Genomic DNA, 24,159 nt, shown 5'->3' with positions numbered 1-24,159 from the left:
ACGAGGTTTAGTTACTCATCGCCACTTAAAATTAACAGCAATTGTTGGAGTTCTAACTTCCACCATCGGTAAAGTTTGTTTTAATTATGGGGGCTCGAGGTGGAGGTTCAAAGTCTGCTAGCTTGCTAACTAACCGCCTGTTGCTCCGCTCGAGCATCCATATCTTCAGTGCACTTTGATCGAAGCCTAGCTACAGCTTAGTGGCCATGTGTCGGTATAGCTAGTTACATTTTGACCTTGTCAAGTCGTTTTCGAAGCTTATTTGTTTTTCAAGAGTAGCCTGTGTGTTAATTCGATTTGTTCAATGGTTCGATATCATTATTTCTTAATTGTTCAGGAAGTAAACATAAGTTATCCGTACTCATCACGCCGCTTGTTATCCTAGTCTATATTTGTCCTAATTATTACATCACTAGAATTAAGATCGTCATTATTTGTCTTTTCACATAATAAAATTATCATTCAGTGATATATGCTAATTAATTTGGGATCATCTACGAGGTTGATGTGTAAAGTGTTTCTTGGTGATCATTTATGGTTTGTTTTAATTTTTGTTACTCTTAGACGCTCAAAAGTTACTCAAGTGAAGTGATGAACTGATGCGTTTTTGTCTCTTGTGGAACTGCAAAGTAGCGAGGGCTGGTTAGATAATGGTTGCTAGGCATTTTTGTCATTCGTCCCTTTGCTCTCGTCGACTACTGTGCGCATATAACCGCATTGGGTAAAAGTGTAACTTTGTCTCTACTGTGTTTCTCTGTTTGCAAAAAGTTCTCTGGTGATAGAGAAATTACCTGTTGATATTTGCATTGCATACTGTTTTGTTGGTGGTTGAAAATAGAAGCAACACGGTTTTGGAGCGCTCAGTGGTCGATGTTCCTCTTCTCTTGAGCTCTCTGACCACTTGGAAGAAGACAGGGAGGAGAGTGCTGATCCGGATGAGCAGTTCGCATTCCATTACGAAATTCTACACTGTAGTCGAGTAGGCCTACGACGACAGCGGGATCAAACGCACTCATTTTGCTGTAGGGAAACTCGCCATCCAAATCTAGACTCTCTATCAAAGATGGTGGGTTTATTTCAGTTGAAGAAATACTGAAGTGTGAATAGTTTAGTTGAATGTGTGATGAAACTAACACCTCAAGGCAACACGAGGGGACGATGGTGATAATGGTGGGGGTGGGGGTAGTAAGCAGGATGCTCAGTTGACTTAATTGCTTGAAGTGAATTGAGGAAAGCCTGATATAGGCTAGAGACATAACTTTGGTTTTTAAAAGTAGTTTTTCTGTGGTAGAGAAAGATGAGTCTGTCCTGGTTTAGGCCCTGCAGTCATACTCAAGCAAGGCCATGTAAATAAAATGGCAGACTAGATCAGAGGAGAATGCTTTTGCACTGTCAAGAAGACAGTTGGTTTAAAAATAAATAATGTAATCATCCCTCATAAATTATCATGTTCTTTTTGGAGGAAGTTATATAGATGGTGTGATTTGAATAAATGATCAATACATTTATTCTATACTAACTATTTTCTATTGAATTCTGAGCCTGGAGATACAGTTGAAGTGGGAAGTTTACATACACTTAGCTTGGAGTCATTAAAACTCGTTTTTCAAACACTCCACAATTTTCTTGCTAACAAACTATAGTTTTGGCAAGTCGGTTAGGACATCTACTTTGTGCATGACACAAGTAATTTTTCCAACAATTGTTTACAGACAGATTATTTCACTTATAATTCACTGTATCACAATTCCAGTGGGTCAGAAGTTTACTGTGCCTTTAAACAGCTTGGAAAATTCCAGAAAATGATGTCATGGCTTTAGAAGCTTCTGATAGGCTAATTGACATAATTTGAGTCAATTGGAGGTGTACCTGTGGATGTATTTCAAGGCCTACCTTCAAACTCAGTGCCTCTTTGCTTGACATCATGGGAAAATCAAAAGAAATCAGCCAAGACCTCAGATAAAAAATTGTTGACCTCCACAAGTCTGGTTCATCCTTGGGAGCAATTCCCAGACGCCTGAAGGTACCACGTTCATCTGTACAAACAATAGTATGCAAGTATAAACACCATGGGACCACGCAGCCGTCATACCGCTCAGGAAGGAGATGCGTTCTATCTCCTAGAGATGAACGTACTTTGTGCAAAAAGTGCTAATCAATCCCAGAACAACAGCAAAGGACCTTGTGAAGATGCTGGAGGAAACAGGTACAAAAGTACCTATATCCACAGTAAAATGAGACCTATATCGACATAACCTGAAAGGCCGCTCAGCAAGGAAGAAGCCACTGCTCCAAAACTGCCATAAAAAAGCCAGACACAAAATAGATGGCATCTTGAGAGAGGAAAATTATGTGGATATATTGAAGCAACATCTCAAGACATCAGATATGAATTTAAAGCTTGGTCGCAAATGGGTCTTCGAAATGGACAATGACCCCAAGCATACTTCCAAAGTTGTGGCAAAATGGCTTAAGGACAACAAAGTCAAGGTATTGGAGTGGCCATCACAAAGCCCTGACCTCAATCCCATAGAAAATCTGTGGGCAGAACTGAGAAAGCGTGTGTGAGCAAGGAGGCCTACAAACCTGACTCAGTTACACCAGCTCTCTCAGGAGTAATGGGACAAAATTCACCCAACTTATTGTGGGAACTTGTGGAAGGCTACCCAAAACATTTGACCCAAGTTAAACAATTTAAAGGCAATGCTACCAAATACTAATTGATTGTATGTAAACTTCTGACCCACTGAGAATGTGATGAAAGAAATAAAAGCTGAAAGAAATAATTCTCTCTACTATTATTCAGACATTTCATATTCTTAAAATAAAGTGGTGATCCTAACTGACCAACGACAGGGCATTTTTACTAGGATTAAATGTCTGGAATTATTAACTGAGTTTAAATGTATTTGGCTAAGGTGTATGTAAACTTCCGACTAAAACTGTAGTTGATGAATGATCGATGTGGAATCACACTTTAAAAGAGGAGGTCCCTTTGTATGTCCTCAGCTCTCCACCCTCCACAAGGTCTCCAAATCCACTGCATTATTGGTACTCATGACCCTTGCCTGTTGACAAAATAGACTAGCTATGGGTCTCAGTTTAGCCAAGGAGTCTGGAGGCAATTCAGTTTGAACAGTTAAAAAAAAAAAAAAAAATCCTTGATGTGGGATGCATAGAGCTCAATAATGTTTGATTTTATGTGATGTTGACCAGTTGTAGGTAGTTACACATGCCAGAAGGCTAAAGGCATATTTGATGTGATAGGCTTTAATGTAGAAATGTTTGTTTTGTCTTCGGCCTAGATGGTCCTAATAATAACAATGTCATTATACACAGAGTGTACAAAACATGGACACCTGCTCTTTCCGTGAGATAGACTGACCAGGTGAATTCAGGTGGAAGCTATGATCCCTTATTGATGTCACTTGTTATATCCAATCAGTGTTGATGAAGGGAAGGAGACAGGTTAAATTGAGACATGGATTGTGTATGTGTGCCATTCAGAGGGTGAATGGGCAAGACAACAGATTTAAGTGCCTTTGAACAGGGTATAGAGTACCACAGTGTGGTATGGCATTTATTAGGATCCCCATTAGCTACTCTTCCTGGGATCCACATGAGGTCATAATGCGCATAAAACCTAGCTGTCAAACAAGGAAATGGTTCCAATAGTTTTTCCACCATTCATTTTTTTCCATAGGGGATTTTAGAAACACTTAAAATAAGGGCTGTGTTTCGCGTAGGTTTACCCTGGCGTGACGTTTTGATTAACTGTGTAAATCTCTCTAGGACAAGGTGACTTTTATCAATATATTCACCTCTATTTACCCCCCAAAAATGAAATGCTAATTAGCTGCTAATGTGGCGATCATAACGAACTACAAATGCTATGATGATCTGCATGAGACCGAAGCAAAAGGTAAGAATCTCTGGATTAACTGTCTAATGTTAGCTAAATTTAGTAATGAGTAAATTGGCTACATTTATTTTAAATTGACAATACTATGAACTGCCTTGTGCATGTTTTAAATTGACACAATACCTTTTTAGTAAAGATGTCAGCTAGAAATGACATGCAGGGATTTGTAGTTTTTCTTGATGTCTACTTTGACGCTTATTAGCATTTTCGGATCTGAGAGTAAATTGAGCCGATTATATTGATAAACGTCACCTTGTCTGAGAGAGATTTACATGGTTATCAAAATGTCACGCCAGGGTAAGCCTGCACAAAACACCGCCCTTATTTTAAGAGTTTCTAAAATTCCCTATTGGATAAATGAATGGTGAAAAAACTATTGGAACCATTTCCCTGTTTTGACCGCTAGGTTTTATGGGTATTATGGCACCTCCGCTGTGAGGCTCTATGGTAGTTGGTGCCAGGCCCACAGGTTTGTGTCAAGAACTGCAACGCTGCTGTTTTTTTTTTTTTTACACTGAACAGTTTCCTGTGTGTATTATGAATGGTCCACCACCCAAAGGACATCCAGCCAATTTGACACAACTGTGGGAAGCATTGGAGTCAACAAGGGCCAGCATCCCTGTGGAACGTTTTTGACCCATTGCGAAGTCCACACCCTGATGAATTGAGGCTCTTCTAAGGGTAAAAGTGGGATGCAAGTCAAAATTAGGAACGTATCCTTAGTGTTTTGTACACTTAGTGAATATGGGCTGGTTAAAGAATTTAAATAAATAGGCCACTCAAGGGAATGATTAGTCCAACTAAACACTCGATAATATCCAGATGTGAACCATGGATTTTGTAGCATCACTGAAACGATAACACAAGTAATTAGGAGTTTGGATAAGCTAAAAGGACAATCATTTATATATTCTTTGACAAAAAACCAAGTCCGCTGGTCAACATTCCTCCCAATGAGGTTCGGGCCAGACGAGGATGCTGTGAGCTCCCTCTAAGAGAGGTATTTAAGAGCCTTCAACCCCCTCCCCTCCAATCGGGTCCCTTATGCTCTCATTAGCCCACCATTTAACCTAATAATAACCCACCCATACCCCCAAAGACACCTACTTAAACACAATGTCCCCTGATGGCAAGCCGACAGTCAAGTCCCTTCAACAATGCAGGGCATTGGTATTAGGTCCCCCCCCCCCTCATTCTTTCTCTTCTCTCATTTAGCTGTTAACCTGTTGTTCTCTGAGGCTAAATCAATGGAATAGGAGAGGGATGTATGGGTCGAACCACCCGGAAGACACGGTCAAAATGAGAAAAGTTGTGGTATTAAGACACTTTTTCTCTCTCTTCCTGGTGGAGATGGGTCGTGGTTTCCCCAAGGGTACAAATGGGTTGGCCCTTTGGCTCCTAGAGCTATTTTTAACCCGCCTTTTTTAGATAAGATTAAGTTCCATCTCCTGGCTGGCCAGTGGGGCATGGAGGGGACACAGGGACTTACTTGTAGGTGCAGGAGGAGGAAGGAAAGAGGGAACCTGAGGAAGATGGTTTCCAAAATGGAATCTGGGGTTGGGCCTCACTGTGCCACAACGCCCCTCCTCCTCTTAAACCTTCTTTGCTCAGGAATTTCTCAAATGTAGGGTACTCGTAACTGCTACATTGCAAATTGAAGTAATTCATAACGTGTTTACTTTGCGATTTTGGGAAATGGCTAAGTTCATACATTTTACGCCTTGATGCAGTTGTTACTAATCATTGACAACTTGTTTAAATATGACAATGCACTGTATTGCACCTCATATGTTACATACCCAACATTATTGATGGAATTAGGGAACGTTGGGGAGGCTCCAGGTTTGTGGGGATGCGGTAACACAGCCAAGTGAGATGACAGAAATTTGAGAACTGGACAAAACAGCTAAGTAGGACGGTGTCGGTGCTTCCATTGTGTGCACATAGGCCGCTTTAAAGGGATGTTTTCATTGTGACTGAGTAGGGAATGGACTTCTTTCACAGGTGTGTGAATGTAAGCTGCAACTAACAAACACTCACGGAGGGACCTTACAGTAGACATTACAACATGTCCCTGGGGTGAGTCCTTAGTTAGCCCTGCTATACTCTGCCTGTGGTCTAGGCCCCAGTGTAAATATAGGCCTAGTGGTGAGGCTTGGTGATATTTGTAGGCACAGTTACACATTTGTGGTAGAAGTCCCAAATCTAGATTAATATCAGTCTTTTTTTATAGGCGATACTTGGCTGTACAGATAATGTGCAAAGTAGGTCCTAATGTTTATGGGGCCCGTCTCTCGAGGTACTATTGCATCACATCGCTGGATTCTGTAAACATTTGGATGAATTCATTGCTGACTACTCCAAGCCACTACTAGAAAATCCATACCATCCATCCTCCGTTGGTGAACATTACCATTTTTGTTGTTGACGAATGGATGGATGCCTTTATTTGTTGTTACGGGTACTAGGTGACCTATTTTACTAGCAACCCTTGCCTTTACAACCAAGTAGCACCTTGGTTGTCCAATAGTTCTCCTCTCTCTCGTCGATCCACAAAAGTGTGTTGTTAATATTGGCCAAGTCATCCATCTCACAGGGTGTGTCCAGGGTCTAACTGATAAGCTGCAGGGAGGGAGGGAGGGAGGGAGAGAGGGAGGGAGCCCTGCATTGGGGTGATGTCTGCCCTGTCTCAGTGCAGAGCCCTACGTGTTCTTTATCCCTCTGCCCAGCTCCGAGCTGTCACTACCCCCCCCACACACACACACACACACACACACACACACACGTATACACCACAAACATACACACACCCTTCCCAACCACCGGCCACCACCTAGTCTTCAACCTCCAGCACAGGCTGCAAATAAAGCAGGTATTTACTGTGGGTTCAAAGTCTAGCTCGACGGCTGTGTCACTGATGTGAAAGAATGCCACAAGGAGGAGGGTGGAGGAGGAGGAAAGGGGTAGAAAAAATGAAAATGGAGGCTGCAGCAGGACCTGGGGTGAAGCATGGGGGAGACAGGAAGTTAAACTGCCTCCTTTTCAAAGTGGTGGGGGAAGAGATGGAGGAAGTGGAACAACAATGGGTCTGCTCTCCAGAGTTGTCCTCTTCTCCTAAGTCAGCCCGTTTCCAAGCAGCTAGCTCTGTCTTACGGGTGAGAAAAAAAGTTTAAAGTCTTGTTGTTTTGTTTACAATTCTTTATTTGAGTTCTAGTCCATTGACTCCTATTTACCTGCAAAATAACCCTAAAAATACTCTTACCACAAAGTGGATTGTCTTTCCCCCTCCACGAATAGCCATCTCTCTGTGTCGGCTGTCTCGGAGAGGAAAGGGTTAACACTGTAGAGAGAGTGATGGAGAGGAAAAGGGAGGCTAAATGGAGAGTGCGCAGTAAGAATGTCTCCAGCTCTTGCGCTGTCCCTCCCTCTCTCTCCCTTTCTACCTCCTCGCTCTGTCTTTACCTTTCTCTCTCCTCCAGCCCCACCGCTCCCTCCCTCCATCTTTCTTGCTGACTAAACAGTTTTGTCAGCTGGCAGTTGCTCGCAGGCTGAGGATTTGCGATAGCTTCTGGAGGTTAGAGGGGGAGGGGGGAGGGGTGGTACTCACAGGCAGCACTTGTTGCTCACTGGAGCTAGGCAGGGGAGGGAAGGAGGAACCAATGATGTGTGTAAACCCTGGATGACTGACAGGGGGCGCTGTATTGAAGCCACTGCGCAGCCATCTTGGTACTCCTACTCCATTGTAAAAAAAGATTTTGGAAGCTATATAAATGCATTTTATAAATGTTTACATTTGTTTTTGACAAGTTTATTCTATTACAGACATCTTTAATGCATACTTATAAATGATATTATGTGAGCTAAACATAAAAAAAAAAAATGAAACAATATATTCCTTAAAGTATTTTTTTAGAGAGTACTAATGTTACTGTCCCCACTACAACAACAAAATACTTAAATACTGTAGAATTCCTTTCATTCCTATGGACGATTGCTCCTACTGGGGAGTGCCAATATGGCCGACCGGTGGCTTCAAAGCCTCAATGGCCAATAGATTGCATCAGCAATCCAGGGTTTATATACGTCATTGGGAGGAACAGAGTGAGAGACAGAGACAGAGGGAGAGGGGGAAAAAAGTGCGTACGGCAACCGTATCGTCCAACCAGTTTTGTGTGTGTGTGAGAGACGGGAAGAGATGAGAGAACATGCAAATATAACATACTTTATCATCAACACAGCCAGATTACTGCAATCAAAGTTTTTGAATTTGGACATAATGTTTCAGGCAAATAGTTTTTTATACTACCTAACATTGTGTGGTGTCTTTAGAACGTAAATAAATGTCTTGAGAAATGTAGTCAAATGAATGGATGATTATAGGCTGTATCTGCTAGTTGTAATCGAGAGAAGGCTCTGTTAGTCTGTGTGTCTCAGACAGTCAGTCAGCTGCACAGAGACGATAAATATTGAAGGAAGAGCTGCCCTAACGACAGCCCACCTGAGCGCTGCATGCTGGGAAAAGATGCCAGTGGGGTCAGAGGTGACTGCTAATATGGTGCAGACGTGCTAATATAGCTTTCAGAGGCTTCTGACTGAATGTACACCCAATCTATTTCCTGCAGTTCTATATTTTCCTTCCTTGTGCATAACTATGGTGGAGCATTTCGACATGAATCTGATTCGTGTTACTTTTAACTCAAGGTTTGGAGGTTTAGGCTAACTTTGTTATGTTTTTCTGTATACCCTAGTTTCTGGAATAAAGGATAAACAATTGAAATCCAGGGCAATATTCACATTTCCTTTGCATTGTAATTGTTAAACCCAACTCCACCTTGGTAATCCCTATTAATCCTGCTAGGCTAGCTCTGCGTAATGCCTCTTCAAAACGGCATCCTTGGAAGAAACACTGAGCTGCCACTTCCTTGTCCCATTCTCTCTCTCACACACACACACACACACACACACACACACACACACACACACACACACACACACACACACACACACACACACACACACACACACACACACTAGCCGTCTTCCCCTTCATCAGTTGAAAAGGTACCATTTGTTTGTTCTACAAACAGACGGCACACCTCGTCTCCATCGAGACCGGAGCACATGCCCCCAGACTTGTTGCTTGTTGCTCCTCCTTGGTCTTGAAAGGAAGTTAGCGCCACACACCTTCACTCACATCCCCCCCACACACACACACACCTTCACTCACATCCCACACACACACACACACACACACACCTTCACTCACATCTCCCCCACACACACACCTTCACCCACATCCCCCCCACACACACACCTTCACTCACATCTCCCCCACACACACACCTTCACCCACATCCCCCCCACACACACACCTTCACTCACATCTCCCCCCACACACACACCTTTACTCACATCTCCCCACACACACACCTTCACCCACATCCCCCCCCACACACACACCTTCACTCACATCTCCCCCACACACACACCTTCACCCACATCCCCCCCACACACACACCTTCACTCACATCTCCCCCACACACACACCTTTACTCACACCCCCCCACACACACACCTTCACTCACACCCCCCACACACACACCTTCACTCACACCCCCCCACACACACACCTTCACTCACACCCCCCCACACACACACACACCTTCACTCACATCACACACCTGAGAGCATCCCTTTGCACTGCTGGGTGGGGGAGGGGACAGGGATTATGTGATGGGAGAGGCTTTTGTGTAGGAGGAGACTGGGGGGGGGGGTGGAGTATGACTGCTTGGTGTTACTGTTTTTTTCTTCCTGTTTTGAAATGATTCAGCGCTTACAGCAAGTAGTTTTGAACTAGCCTAGTTCTACATAAATGGACTATTTTTTTTTCAAACATTTTCAGGAGAGAAACAAATTTAGAGGAAAACACAAGAACTTTCATTCTTATTGACAGGAGGAACTCTGTTTTGAGTTTCAGTTTTCTCTTAAAAGTTCTCTCTGGTTATTAGACATGCTCTCATCATCAGCCGTGAGACAGACAAACCACACAGACAAGATGGGGTAATCTCTGTGACGTCGGCTACACACGTAACTCTGTATCATGTCGTTCCACGCCCAAGGATTGAGGATGACACTGGTTATAACTCAACCCCTCCCTGCCTGCTTTTGTCTCACATCACAGAAGGAAAACGGTGTCGCAAAAACAAACATTTGCTAATGAGATTAAACTATTTGTTTCGAGACAGCTTTTGATTATGATTGGACAATGGATAAAGATGCGCACTGTTTCCAAAATACTTCCTCCGTCCTGAGCAGAGCTGGAGAGGAGGAATGCAAAGAGGGGGAGAGGGGTGCTTAGTGGGGGGGATGGATAAGAGAGGTGTGGGGGGTGGGATAGGTGTGTTCACTCCGTTGATCTGAAGTTAACACTACACCCCACCACCACCACCACCACACACTGGGAGTAGAGTTGATGGGATAGGCTCTCTTCTGACATGCCCTGGAGGCAGGGCACACAAAGGCAGAAACGCGGTCCTTTCTCTGGGTTGAAACCTGGCCTCTTCTCCCTCCACCCCCCACAACAGGAGCAGCTCGCTCCCACACAATGGAGGGACCTACCTTAAAAACTTAAACCCTGCCCAGACAACACTGGTGATATATAGGCCGCACAGCTGCCACCCATCTCGCGGAAGGTGTACACACACACACACAGAAACACAGGACCACGTTTGCTGTTTCAACCATCCAGGGAAATGTTTTCTCTCCGAACTGAACAGCTCTGGGATACCTGTATAATGACGTAGGCCTAGTGCAACTTTTTTAGCCCCCCCTTCCAATCCAAGTATCACCAGCAAAGACCCTATATCATCCTCCCCCACCCCCCCATCACTCTCCTGAGCTGTGCTCTTCCCAGCATCCTCGGCTTGGTGCGAGGTTGCGGCACCTCCTTCAAAGAGGAATTATAATTAACCAGCCAGTCAGACCAGCTTGTCAGCCAGCTCTCCTCCTCTCTGCACTCTTCCCCCTCCCCCCAGGTACCAAAGTTCACCAAAGTGGAATCATAAACCCCGTCCAAGGAGAACATTAAACATCTTTCACAGCTTTCCCGCAGGCATTGGTGCCCAGTTGAAAACCAGGTTAAGGCTTTCCTTCGAAAGAGCAGCTGCATCGGGACAAAAGAGGAGACTTTGACCCCTTTATGTAGCTAACTACTTTCCAGTGAGATGAGTGCACTCCCTCCTAGCTCTTGCTCCTTCACTAGGTATTTAACAGTAGTTGGCCAGTTTCGTCTTTGTCCATCATTCATCCCTCCATGTCTACTGACAAACGCTTTGCTTGTTGTTTGTCGCCAAATACTGCAGAAATGTGAACTGTGAAACCACCAAACTTCCTCAGTCCTCTGAGTCATCAAGGCGGTCTCAATCAACACCGTCTCTGGAAGATGATGCCATTTCAGGTCCGTTATGTCCAGATATGTCTCCACTTTCTTATCTTTTCAGAGCAAGGTCACCAAGCTTGTGATGCAATGACTCAGTCAGCCCCCTCAGTGTTGAAGACTGTAACAGTGTAGCAAGGCCCCGGAGACGGGAGTGTTATGGCCCCGGAGACGGGAGTGTTATGGCCACGGGGACGGGAGTGTTATGGCCCCGGAGACGGGAGTGTTATGGCCCCGGAGACGGGAGTGTTATGGCCCCGGAGACGGGAGTGTTATGGCCCCGGGACGGGAGTGTTATGGCCCCGGGGACGGGAGTGTTATGGCCCCGGAGACGGGAGTGTTATGGCCCCGGGAGACGGGAGTGTTATGGCCCCGGAGATGGGAGTGTTATGGCCCCGGAGACGGGAGTGTTATGCTCATTGAGCCCTCTAATGATCCTAATGGAGATTGTCTGAGTAAAGAGAGACTCGCATGCTGACAATTTAAAGGCTCTAAGGAATTGTGTTGGAATACGTCTGTACCGCCATTTGGTTTGTTCAGTCATTGATATGTTTTGTTGTTGTAGTTGCTGGGACTTAGCATTGGTGTGTCATTTGTCAAGATTAAGACTACTTAATTCTGTCAGTGCAACGTTTTCATATTCTAAACTCAGCAAAAAAAGAAACGTCCCTTTTTCAGGACCATGTCTTTCAAAGATACTTAGTAAAAATCCAAATAACTTCACAGATCTTCATTGTAAAGGGTTTAAACACTATTTCCCATGCTTGTTCAATGAACCATAAACAATTAATGAACATGCACCTGTGGAACGGTTGTTAAGACACTAACAGCTTACAGACGGTAGGCAATTAAGTTCACAATTATGAAAACTTAGGACACTAAAGAGGCCTTTCTACTGACTCTGAAAAACACCAAAAGAAAGATGCCCAGGGTCCCTGCTCATCTGCGTGAATGTGCCTTAGGCATGCTGCAAGGAGGCATGAGGACTGCAGATGTGACCAGGGCAATAAATTGCAATGTCCGTACTATGAGACGCCTAAGACGGGGAGACAGGACGGACAGCTGATCGTCCTCGCAGCGGCAGACCACGTCTAACAACACCACCTGCATAGGATCGGTACATCCGAACATCACACCTGCAGGACAGATACAGGATGGCAACAACAACTGCCCGAGTTACACCAGGAATGCACAATCCCTCCATTTGTGCTCAGACTGTCCTCAATTGGCTGAGAGAGGCTGGACTGAGGGCTTGTAGGCCTGTTATAAGGCAGGTCCTCACCAGGCAACAACGGCGCCTATGGGCACAAACCCACTGTCGCTGGACCAGACAGGACTGGCAAAAAGTGCTCTACGTTGACAAGTCACGGTTTTGTCTCACCAGGGGTGATGGTCGATTTGCGTTTATCGTCGAAGGATTGAGCGTTACACCGAGGCCTGTACTTTGGAGCGGGATCGATTTGGAGGTGGAGGGTCCGTCATGGTCTGGGGCGGTGTGTCACAGCATCATCGGACTGAGCTTGGCTCATCCTGACATATGACCCTCCAGCATGACAATGCCACCAGCAAATCTGTGCGTGATTTTCTGCAAGACAGGAATGTCAGTGTTTTGCCATGGCCAGCGAAGAGGCCAGATCTCAATCCCATTGAGCACGTCTGGGACCTGTTGGATCAGAGGGTGAGGGCTAGGGCCGTTCCCCCTAGAAATGTCCGGGAACTTGCAGGTGCCTTGGTGGAAGAGTGGGGTAACATCTCACAGCAAGAACTGGCAAATCCGGTACAGTCCATGAGGAGGAGATGCACTGCAGTACTTAATGCAGCTGGTGGCCACACCAGATACTGACTGTTACTTTTGTTTTTGATTTCCCCCCTTTGTTCAGGGACACATTATTCCATTTCTGTTAGTCACATGTCTGTGGAACTTGTTCAGTTTATGTCTCAGTTGTTGAATCTTATGTTCATACAAATATTTACACATGTTAAGTTTGCTGAAAATAAACGCAGTTGACAGTGAGAAGACGTTTCTTTTTTTTGGTGAGTTTATAAGTGTATGCTGGTTGTGATGTTTTTAGCCTAGGCCTGACTAGTCAGAATAGCATGCCACCAGAGACATTTTGAGATGGTGGGACAATGTCAGGGATAAATAGACCTCTGAGGGGGAAAAGAAGACTTCTTCGTCCTCATGTCATTCTTTGATGAGGAAATGGGTCATCCCACAAGACTGCAAAATCTTTTGGACTATCTGAACAGGAAATGGTGGCTAGTGGATGTTTTCAGGTTTTCATAATATGATTAGCACTTGTGTGCATCATTAGGGGAATTGTTGTCAGAAGGCGAGGGGAAATAAACTGGTTCAGAAAGAAGTAGTTAACAAAGAGAATAATCCAAATCTAGTCAAAGCTTATCCTTCGGGCACTCCCTAAGCCAGCACTTCTATCCCAGTAAACAATCACTTTTTCTTTATCAGGCCTTGTGCTCTACGAGGAGACACTTTGCTCGGAGCCTTGAGGCAGGTATCAGAGCAGGAGCCTCCTAGATGCTAACATGTCTAGCATTACTATTAAACATGGAAAGCAGAAACAAGCTTGCTGTCTTTGTAACTGTTCCTTACCGCTCCATTCTCCTCCTCCCATAGTGTGTTGGGGGGGTTGACTTTGAACACTTTCAAGCCCTGAAAGTAGCCCATCTTTCAAACTCCCATATTTTGCTCTGCTCGGTCACCCATCCTGCTCTACCACTCAATAATGTCTGACATGCAACAGGCTCCATCACTGCCTAACTTGGGCAAACATCGAGCTGGACAATGAGGATGTAAATGAGGTCTTTACACTCAGTCAGCTGAAATGTTACATGTCTTTTATTTCCCCACACAACACTGGGCAGAAGACCAGGGCTCATTGTGACCAGCCTCTGATGCTCTGACCCCTCTGGGCTGTAGGGGTCCCTCTGTTTGGGCCACAGGCTCTAATAGTTCTATGCATTGTGTGCTGGTGGGTGTATTTGTCATGCTTTCAGAAAATTATTCATCGCTTGTCTGTTTTTCTTGCTTTCTTTCTTGTCAAGGCTGACTCCATCTTAAGAATCACAATTCTAGACTGTAGATGATCACAAGTACTTTTCAAAAACATATTTTTTTATGACAATTATTGGATGGGTGTACTTTACCATAAGATGGCAGTTTATTTCTATGCCCCCCCCAAAAAAAACTGCTCTATGTGAAGTTCCAGCATCTCCACCTCCCACCCCACCCTCCAGATGAATCACTCCCTTGTAGGAGCCCATTTCCTCAGGCAGTAAGGCAGGCAGAGAATCCATGTAGTGAAATCCCAGCACTGCAGGAAGAGGGGGAAAAAACACAATGTGACTCTTATTTCAGAGGGGAGTAGTGGAGGGATATGAGTGGTGGAGGGGTAGGAGTAGTGTAGTGGAGGAGAGGGGGGGTGGAGGAGGGGGGGAGTAGTGGAGGGATATGAGTGGTGGAGGGGTAGGAGTAGTGTAGTGGAGGAGAGGGGGGGTGGAGGAGGGGGGAGTAGTGAAGGGATATGATTGGTGGAGGGGTAGGAGTAGTGTAGTGGAGGAGAGGGGGGTGGAGGAGGGGGGGGAGTAGTGGAGGGATATGAGTGGTGGAGGGGTAGGAGTAGTGTAGTGGAGGAGAGGGGGGTGGAGGAGGGGGGAGTAGTGAAGGGATATGAGTGGTGGAGGGGTAGGAGTAGTGTAGTGGAGGGGGGTGGAGGAGGGGGGAGTAGTGAAGGGATATGAGTGGTGGAGGGGTAGGAGTAGTGTAGTGGAGGAGGGGGGAGTAGTGGAGGGATATGAGTGGTGGAGGGGTAGGAGTAGTGTAGTGGAGGAGAGGGGGGTGGAGGAGGGGGGAGTAGTGAAGGGATATGAGTGGTGGAGGGGTAGGAGTAGTGTAGTGGAGGAGGGGGGAGTAGTGAAGGGATATGGAGTGGTGGAGGGGTAGGAGTAGTGTAGTGGAGGAGAGGGGGGTGGAGGAGGGGGGAGTAGTGAAGGGATATGAGTGGTGGAGGGGTAGGAGTAGTGTAGTGGAGGAGAGGGGGGGTGGAGGAGGGGGGGAGTAGTGAAGGGATATGAGTGGTGGAGGGGTAGGAGTAGTGTAGTGGAGGAGAAGGGGAGGAAGAAAGACAGGCAAGACATGATGTGATGCTGCTGCTGTGGGAGTCGTTTCAGTGTAGCCGAGCGGTGCTGCACGGCCGGTCATATACCCCCGGGGGCGCCATGGATACCCCCCACCCCCGTTGCTAGAAGTTGTGAGAGCCCCCTCCTACCCCCGCTCGCTGTCATTCACACGTGCGGCTCAGGCAAACAGCTGGCCGCGGAGTACCTGATTGGCCCGAGGCAGAGAGCAAGGGGGCCGGTGCCCATGTGGGTAGGAGGGGCTTAGGCACTGGGCGGCTCAGTGGGTGAGTGCGAGCTGGTGACGGCAAATAGTTGGCCGATGTTGTCTGGCCTTGTACTTTGGCCTGCATCCTCACTTTAGTGTTAGGTCATCTAAAATCAAGAAGCCAAATAAGGGGGAGGAGGATGGGGGTTAGGGGGGAGGGGTTGGAGGATGGGGGTTAGGGGGGAGGGGTTGGGGGGGAGGTGTAGAAGGACAGATACAGACAATACCTGGTGGTGCCTCTGCTGAACTGATCCATCTAGTTTTACACTTCGCTAAATGTTGGCAGACACACACACACACACACACACACACACACACACACACACACACACACACACACACACACACAGAGGCAGTCCTCTACAAAGAGGAGGGAAGAAATGGTCTTGACAGCCACAAATTGTGTGTGTGTGTGTGTGTGTGCGCGTGCGCCTTAGTCCCCAGCCCAGATGAAGGGTGTATTCTTCTTGGCTGTACAAAGAGCTCCATTATGGTGAGAGTGGTGAAGAGGCCTATCCTCCCGACCTGGGCTGTGGTTCCTCTGCTGGGAGAACCCCCACCCCCGTCCAGTGGTTTGTCCTGCTCTGTCTCCTCATCAGACATGGTGGAACACAGACCGACAGACCGACAGACAAGCTGATGATGCTTCATGCTCTAGTTAAAAGAGCATCGCAGACTCATAGGGATACAGCATTTTAAACACAAAGACCAAGTAGCGTAAAAACATTTCACTCACATGTCACTCGCTGCATTTCAAGCAGTTATTGTGCGAAATGACTTACTGCGAATGTCTGAAGTGGCATACTTTTTACATCTGACAAACAAGTAGACCAAACTCATCCCAGATGTGTATGTTCACTGTGTACACTGCTCTATAGTAACATGAACACTACTGTCTGTAATGACTGACTGAATGGCTGAAATAATTGTCTGCTTTTTAAGATCTGATACAAGCAGTTCAGATGACTACATGGGTTGGGAGATGCTTTGGGTGGGCTTTTTGCTTTTTTGTGGTATGCCTTTGCACACAAGTTTTCATGTAGGATGGGCTAATCCGTGTGACGAGGGTGTAAGTCTTGTCTGAGGGACTTGGTGTGTTGGGTAAGTCCAGGCTTAGGCAGGTAGGGCGTGTATGAGCTTGTAGGCCTGAAGGCAGCCCCCCCCACAACCTACACTCACACATATATATATATATATCCACACACACACACACACACACACACACACACACACAAGTGCTGAAAGACTGTGAGGGTTTGCGAAAGACAGCGACACACCCAAGTGCATTGTTGTAACACTGGGGATGTTGTTGAACTGAGCCCATCTCTTTTCACTTCATTCTCCCCCAAGATGTTAATGTTCCTCAACTGCTGGCATGCCACCATTTTATAAAGAATCTAACTAGTAGGCTTCTAGTTATTGGTGCTTGGCTTCATGTGGATACAAGGTGTCCTGGACCGTATGTGTAAACCTCAGCAACAAATGTTGTGGGTTGGCGTCGAGTTGGGTATCATGGCCTAATTCGGGTGAATCGAAATTCCAACTGGAGGATGCCCCATATGCAAATAGGAGCAGACCATCCCATACAGCCTTAGTAAACAAAGTGCTTTTAAAGGCTGTTCTGCTGTTCATTGGCTTGGAATACTGATACGGTAGTCAATGCCTGTTGGTAAACTAGACTATTAACTGACTTGAACTTAACAGGCCTTTTTAAGAGCTGCACATAAAGTGGATGGAGCCGAGCAGCATCAACACAGCAGGCTCTGTTGTTGGAGGTGGTGTGTGTGTGTGTGTGTGTGTGTGTGTGCGCGCGCACGCCCCAGAATTTATGGAGTGGTGCTGTCACTGCCGCCCCTGAATGAATGTGCCATTTGTTGCACAGATAGACAACTGTCAGTGGAGAGCAGTCCAGGTCCACTGTGTCCTCTGTGTGGAGAGAGAGAGACCCATGTGACTGATAACGGGGACGTACACTTTTTGTATTGATGAAACAAATAAAGTTGTGGAACTTGAAGTACAAGTAAGAGCTAGACTCATCTTTACCACAGACCTACAGTTTCTCACCGGCCCCAGAGTGTACTGTAAAGGTGCGTGTGTGTTTGGGGGAAGGGGAACGGTTGCCAGAGAGGAAAAATGAGCAGAACAGGATAGGTAGTATACAGACAGAGAAAGATGGATGGGTCTCTGTTTCCCTACATAAAAGGGTCTGGTAAATAAAGGACTGGGGGATGAACATAACAACAAAGGAGGGGGGGTTAAAAGCGAACCCTTTCTGCTCACCGCTGTGATTTACTCATGGCGGAGAGACGTGCCAAATAAGTAGCTTGCTAGCAGGGGCTATTTATTCTCAGCCTGTTGGGGATGTCAAGCCAACTCTCCCCTACATCTATCTGGCCTTCAGAGAAGACCTTGCTTCATGTCCCCTTTGATAAAGGTATAGGCTACACACACACACACACACACACACACACACACACACACACACACACACACACACACACACACACACACACACACACACACACACACACACACACACACACACACATACACATACACATACACATACACATACACATACACATACACATACACATACACAGCAAAGGAACTCAAAAGTTATCTCTTTGGGAAGTAATCAGTCCCTTTTTTTCTCCATCACTTTTATTTGTAGGAATGTTTAAATGAGCATTAGTGTGTAACTGTAGTGTAGCTGTTATGTGTATGTGGCATTAAGGGCACATACCGTGCAGCCAGCTAGCTATCTGGTCGGTGCGGTTGGTTGGTGCCATGCAGCTGTCAGTGGGGCTGCATGGGATCTGTCAGGACACAATCTACATCTGCACTCTCACTCTATGTAACTGGCACCCACCACAATGTCTCTGTGTTTGTGTGGGGGGGGTATCTGTGTGTGTGATGTCAATATAGCCTAACTTACGTTCACTTATTTTATATAGGCCTAAAAGTATTTTGGTGTATGAGTGTGTTAAACTAGCAGTGGTAGCCTACTGCTTTGTCAATAGAGTAGTAGAATAATGTAGGATAATCTGGTTGACGTTATCTCTCCCTACATATTTTCCACTACTGAAGATGTGGCTGAAATATGAGCCTATCATGCCCCCCAACACAACCACCCCAACCCCACCCCCACCCTGGGCTCCCGAGTGGCGCAGCGGTCTAAGGCACTGCATCTCAGTGCAAGAGGTGTCACTACAGTCCCTGGTTCGAATCCAGGCTGTATCACATCTGGCCGTGATTGGGAGTCCCATAGGGCGGTGCACAATTGGCCCAACGTCGTTAGGGTTTGGCCGGGGTAAGCCGTCATTGTAAATAAGAATTGGTTCTTAACTGACTTGCCTAGTTATATAAAAACCAGGCTCATGTGAGCCTGTCAAACTATACTCCACTCTGGAGAGTCAACACTCACTCCCCAGAGTGGCCTTGCAGCAGACCTCCAGTCCCAGCCAAGGCAGCATATGTCCCATTTAGGGCTTGAATAAAGCCCTGTCTTTTCTCCTGGAGGAGAGGAAGGCCCCCAAAAGTCCCTGGCTGTCGCAGGCACCTGTGGCTGGCTGACAGCTGAGCCCCTGTGTTGCCAAGGACCCTTGTTTCCAAACCCTACTATGCCACCCTTGATCTGTGAAGTGTGTTTGTGCTGCTGGGCAGCTTGACAGCTTTCCTCTGAAGCATCCAGTGGCTTATCGTCTGTTTTTGTGTTAGTGAAATGGTCTACATTGCCTTCAGAAAGTATTCACACCCCTTGAGTTTTTCCACATTATGTTGTGTTACAGCCTGAATTTAAAATTGATTAAATTGAGATTGTGCCACTGGGCTACACACAGTAACCCATAATGTCAAAGTGGAATTATGTTTTTAGAATATTTTTTTATTATTATACAAATTAAAAAATGATAATGTCTTGAGTCGATAAGCATTCAACCCCTTTCTTATGGCAAACCTATGGGATCCCTGGCCACGGCCGGTTGTGGCACAGCCCGGGAATGAACCCGGGTCTGTGGTAATGCCTCTAGCACTGCTTTTTGACCACTTTGCCACTCGGGAGGCCCAACTCTCATAGCTTTTGATACAAAGCCAAGAATATACTGTATGGTACGTTTTCCCATGCTTTTATCAACCATACTTTTATCCATCATTTTAGCATTACACCATTGGCTAAGTGAATATTTATATATGGGAAGTTATAAAATTATCTTACAATCTGGGCTGGAGGCAGAATGGTAGCAGATGAACATGCAGTCTGTCACGCTTTCATAATGGGCTTTAGGTTGAAATGTGAGACATCCTGAGAGAGACTTTTTTTACCTCAGGAGAACTGCGATCTCTACCCATCAGTTTCTCAGTGGGTTTCACAACTCTCTTTTCAGGAGTCAAATTGATCGGGCTTCTCACAGTTCATGAGACTTTGTAAAGTTGCATCCCTGTGCGTTCTCAGCTTTGAGGAGAAAAGGGGAACCTGAAATCACAGCGATCAAGTTGTTTCTCGCTGGTGTTGTATAGAAGGAAGTTTAAAGAGCTCAGCTGCCGTCAACTTTTTCTCTGATTATAAAAAAAAAACGCGCACACAAGGAAGTCAAGACCACATTAGGAATTGTCACACGTTTGACACGTGTGCTGGTTGGTCAGATGACTTCAATTTTTTGCATTGCTGTCATTTTTGCTCTGAAAAAGTATTCAAATGACTTAGACTTATTGGAACTGAGTGATAAAAAAACAGTGGAAAAACATTCCCTACTCAATTCCTCATGACGCTGATCGACTAGTTTGATTTACGTAGCTTATTTAGCTGAGGGCAAGTCACAAATAAGCAACGTATACAAAACCTTTTGATATTTTGATGTCAAAGTTTTTGTTCTGAAAAAAATAAAACAATCATTAGAACTGTCTTGCTCATTGGAGAAAGCAATCTCTCCAAAGTAGTCAACATGATGGTGGTTGGGTGCACTGTTTGTCTCTACAAGGATGCTTAGACCAGAGCGAGGCATGGCTTATCCTGTAGTTTGGGTTAGACTTGCCTGGAGAGCCAATGAGCAGCTAGCTTCTCCGCTCTGGTGGCAGCAGAGAGCTGGTGGAAACAGACATGGGGGCTCTCTTCCTCTCTAAACCATAATGGAGGAAACCGGCTCGTCTAGTTTGTCCAGATGATCCTCCCTCCCTGCCTCCACCTCTTCTCTTAGTGGGCTGTGCACTGTAAAGCCATTCATCTCTTTCACCTCCCTTTCTCTCTCACTTCCCTTTTCTCGGCCTCCATCTTCCTTTTTGCATCTGTCTGTTCCCCCCCACACCCTCTTTCTCTCTCTTTCTCCTTTCTTTCACTCTCTCTCTCTTCCTCCTCTTTCTCTCTAGCTCTCTCTCTAGCTCTATCCACCCCCCCCCTCTTCGCCCCCTCTCTCTGCTTTTATCTTAACCTTTCCCTGCTGTAACTGATATAGCGGGGATGCTGTCGTGTAGAGCAGGCAAAAAGTGATATCTCCCCGTGCCAACTGCTCTGCTCTCAAACCTCCAGGCTTTAGCACTTGTCTGTGCCTGTCAACCGGCTATGAGAGCAGCACAGCAGCATTCTTACACACACACACACACACACACACCACACACCACACACACACACACACACACACACACACACACACACACACACACACACACACACACACACACACACACACACACACACACACACACACACACCACACACACACACACACACCACACACACACCATTGTCACTGGCTCTAGTTCTACTCCCCATCCTCATCCTGTAAAGTTTATATTTCCTTCACAAGACTGTTCTCTACATAATAAAAATATACCAGTATGCAGTTTAGAATAATTGCCTATCTTGCATAAAATAAAGCTATTTTAGGCTACTTACTTACTAGCAGAAGTTCTATGTGCCCATAGGTCCCTCCATGGGTTTAAAGTGTCTTAGTGTGCTAATTAGGCTAGCCATAAGCAAGAGGCTACCAGTTTAGTGAGGGCTTTGTTCTGCCTGCTGATGAAACAAAGTGATAAACCTCCAACCAGTAACAAGCTGATAACTGGACAGCTCAGTTTACGTGCTTGTATCTCTCTCAACCAGATTCATGAGGTAGTCACCTGGAATGCATTTCAATTAAAAGGTGTGTCTTGTTTAAAGTTAATCTGTGGTATTTCTTTCCTTCTTAATGCGTTTGAGCCAATCAGTTGTGTTGTGACAAGGTAGGGGGTATACAGAAGATAGCTCTATTTGCTAACAGACCAAGTCCATATTATGGCAAGAACAGCTCAAATAAGCAAAGCAAAACAACAGTCCATCATTACTTTAAGACATGGTCAGTCAATGCGGAAAATTTCAAGAACTTTCAAAGTTTCTTCAAGTGCAGTCGCAGAAACCATCAAGCCCTATGATGAAACTGGCTCTCATGAGAAACACCACAGGAATGAAATACCCAGAGTTACCTCTGCTGCAGAAAACAAGTTCATTAATTACCAGCCTCAGAAATTGCAGCCCAAATAAATGCTTCACAGAGTTCAAGTAACAGACACATCTCAACATCAACTGTTCAGAGGAGACTGTGTGAATCAGGCCTTCATGGTTGAATTGCTACAAAGAAACCACTACTAAAGGACACCAATAAGAAGAAGAGACTTGCTTGGGCCAAGAAACACAAGCAAAGGACATTAGACCGGTGGAAATCTGTCCTTTGGTCTGATGAGTCCAAATTTGAGATTTTTGGTTTTAACCGCCATGTCTTTGTGAGACGCAGAGTAGGTGAACGGATGATCTCCGCATGTGTGGTTCCCACCGTGAAGCATGGAGGAGGCAGTGTGGGGGTGCTTTGCTGGTGACACTGTGAGGTTTTATTTAGAATTCACGGCAATTAACCAGCATGGATACCACAGCATTCTGCAGTGATACACCAACCCATCTGGTTTGCACTTAGTTCCACTATCATTTGTTTTTCAACAGGACAATGACCCAACACACCTCCAGGCTGTGTAAGGACTATTTGACCAAGAAGGAGAGTGATGGAGTGCTGCATCTGATGACCTGGCCTCCACAATCACCCGACCTCAACCCAATTGGGATGAGTTGGACTGCAGAGTGAAGGAAAAGCAGCCGACAAGTGCTCAGCATATGTGGGAACTCCTTCAAGACTGTTGGAAAAGCATTCCAGGTGAAGCTGGTTGAGAGAATGCCAAGAGTGTGCAAAGCTGTCATCAAGGCAAAGGGTGGCTATTTATATTTGGATTTGTTTAACACTTTTTTGGTTTCTACATGATTCCATGTGTCATTTCATAGTTTTGATGTCTTCACTATTATTCTACAATGTAGAAAATAGTACAAATAAAGAAAAACCCTAGAGTAGGTGTGTCAGCGTATGTATGTATGTATGTATGTATGTATGCATTTTTTTTTCAGTTTGTAACAGGTAGCCATAACACTTTTTTTTTTTTACACACCTGCAAGTGTGTAGGCCTAATAAAGTAGAATTGAGAGTTTTTTGACGTGCAGTGATCAGTATCTAATCATCTGTATCGATCACTTTTTGCACCACTTGTATAGCCTAGTTCAAACCAAGCTTCTGTGATGGGTTTTATATGTAGGTTAAGTTATTGTCTGCTCCACAGTAGCATGGCCTTTCATCTGTCAGACAGCTAAGTCGCGTACGCAGCACGCAGCACGCACGGTGATCCTGCTGGACTTACCCTGGGCCACAGTTGGTCTCCTCTGACGTGTACACAGGCCAGGACGCGCATGTAGCATTTCATGTGAACAGGACTTGAGATGCTTGGGGACATAGTCCACTGATCGTGGCTAAACAGGCATTTGAACCGAAAATGTCTCCTCCGCCCAGCCCCATTATAACTGCCTCTTAATTAGGCCCTCTTACCAGCCACTAATCTGATAATCTCTGTTCTGTCCCTCCTTTCCTCTCTCTCGACCCCTCCTCCCTCTTGCTCATCCCTGTCCTCTCCCGTATCTCTCGACCCCTCCTCCCTCTTGCTCATCCCTGTCCTCTCCCGTATCTCTCGACCCCTCTCCTTTTCTCCGTCTCTCTCATCCATACTCACTCATCTCATCTGTCCTGTTTTAGCTAGCCATCTTCATCCTGCCTCTTTTTCTTATCCATCCTTTACTCTCTCTCATACACAGATGCGTGCACAGACACACTCCTCTCGCGAGACAACTCCCCACAACACCCTGCTACAGCCACCATTTAGAATGTGTTCTCCCTCCCTTCCCCCCTCATCTTAGTTTTTCCCCCCCAAACCTCTTTCACAAAGTAGATAAGCTGTCGGTGGCTCTGCACTCTAATTCCTTCTTGTGTCCATCTATCCTTGTTTGCCTCACCTATTACCATAATAATCAGCTGTCAACAGCTTTTAGTGCTAGTCTGA

The 24,159-nt window shown here is 45.6% G+C and overlaps 1 protein-coding gene across 6 annotated transcripts in view; it reads left to right on the top strand.

Moving 5' to 3' along the window:
• The window catches only part of LOC106590416 (ras-responsive element-binding protein 1), an 81,254-nt gene that overhangs the window by 708 nt on the left and 56,387 nt on the right, over positions 1 to 24,159 (top strand). Inside the window, exon 1 of one of the 6 annotated variants that reach the window (XM_014181424.2) lies at positions 22,893 to 22,934. The exons of 4 other annotated variants lie outside the window; for them this stretch is intronic. The gene's annotated coding sequence lies outside the window, so the exon portion shown is untranslated. Of the gene's footprint in view, positions 1 to 22,892; positions 22,935 to 24,159 lie in introns of those variants that run through there. One more of the 6 variants, XM_014181421.2, reaches the window with a different exon arrangement.

This window comes from Salmo salar, chromosome ssa29 (assembly GCF_905237065.1).
Source record: "Salmo salar chromosome ssa29, Ssal_v3.1, whole genome shotgun sequence".
In the NCBI taxonomy this organism is placed as follows: Eukaryota; Metazoa; Chordata; class Actinopteri; order Salmoniformes; family Salmonidae; genus Salmo; species Salmo salar.
This window is presented reverse-complemented; position numbering and strand designations above follow the sequence as displayed.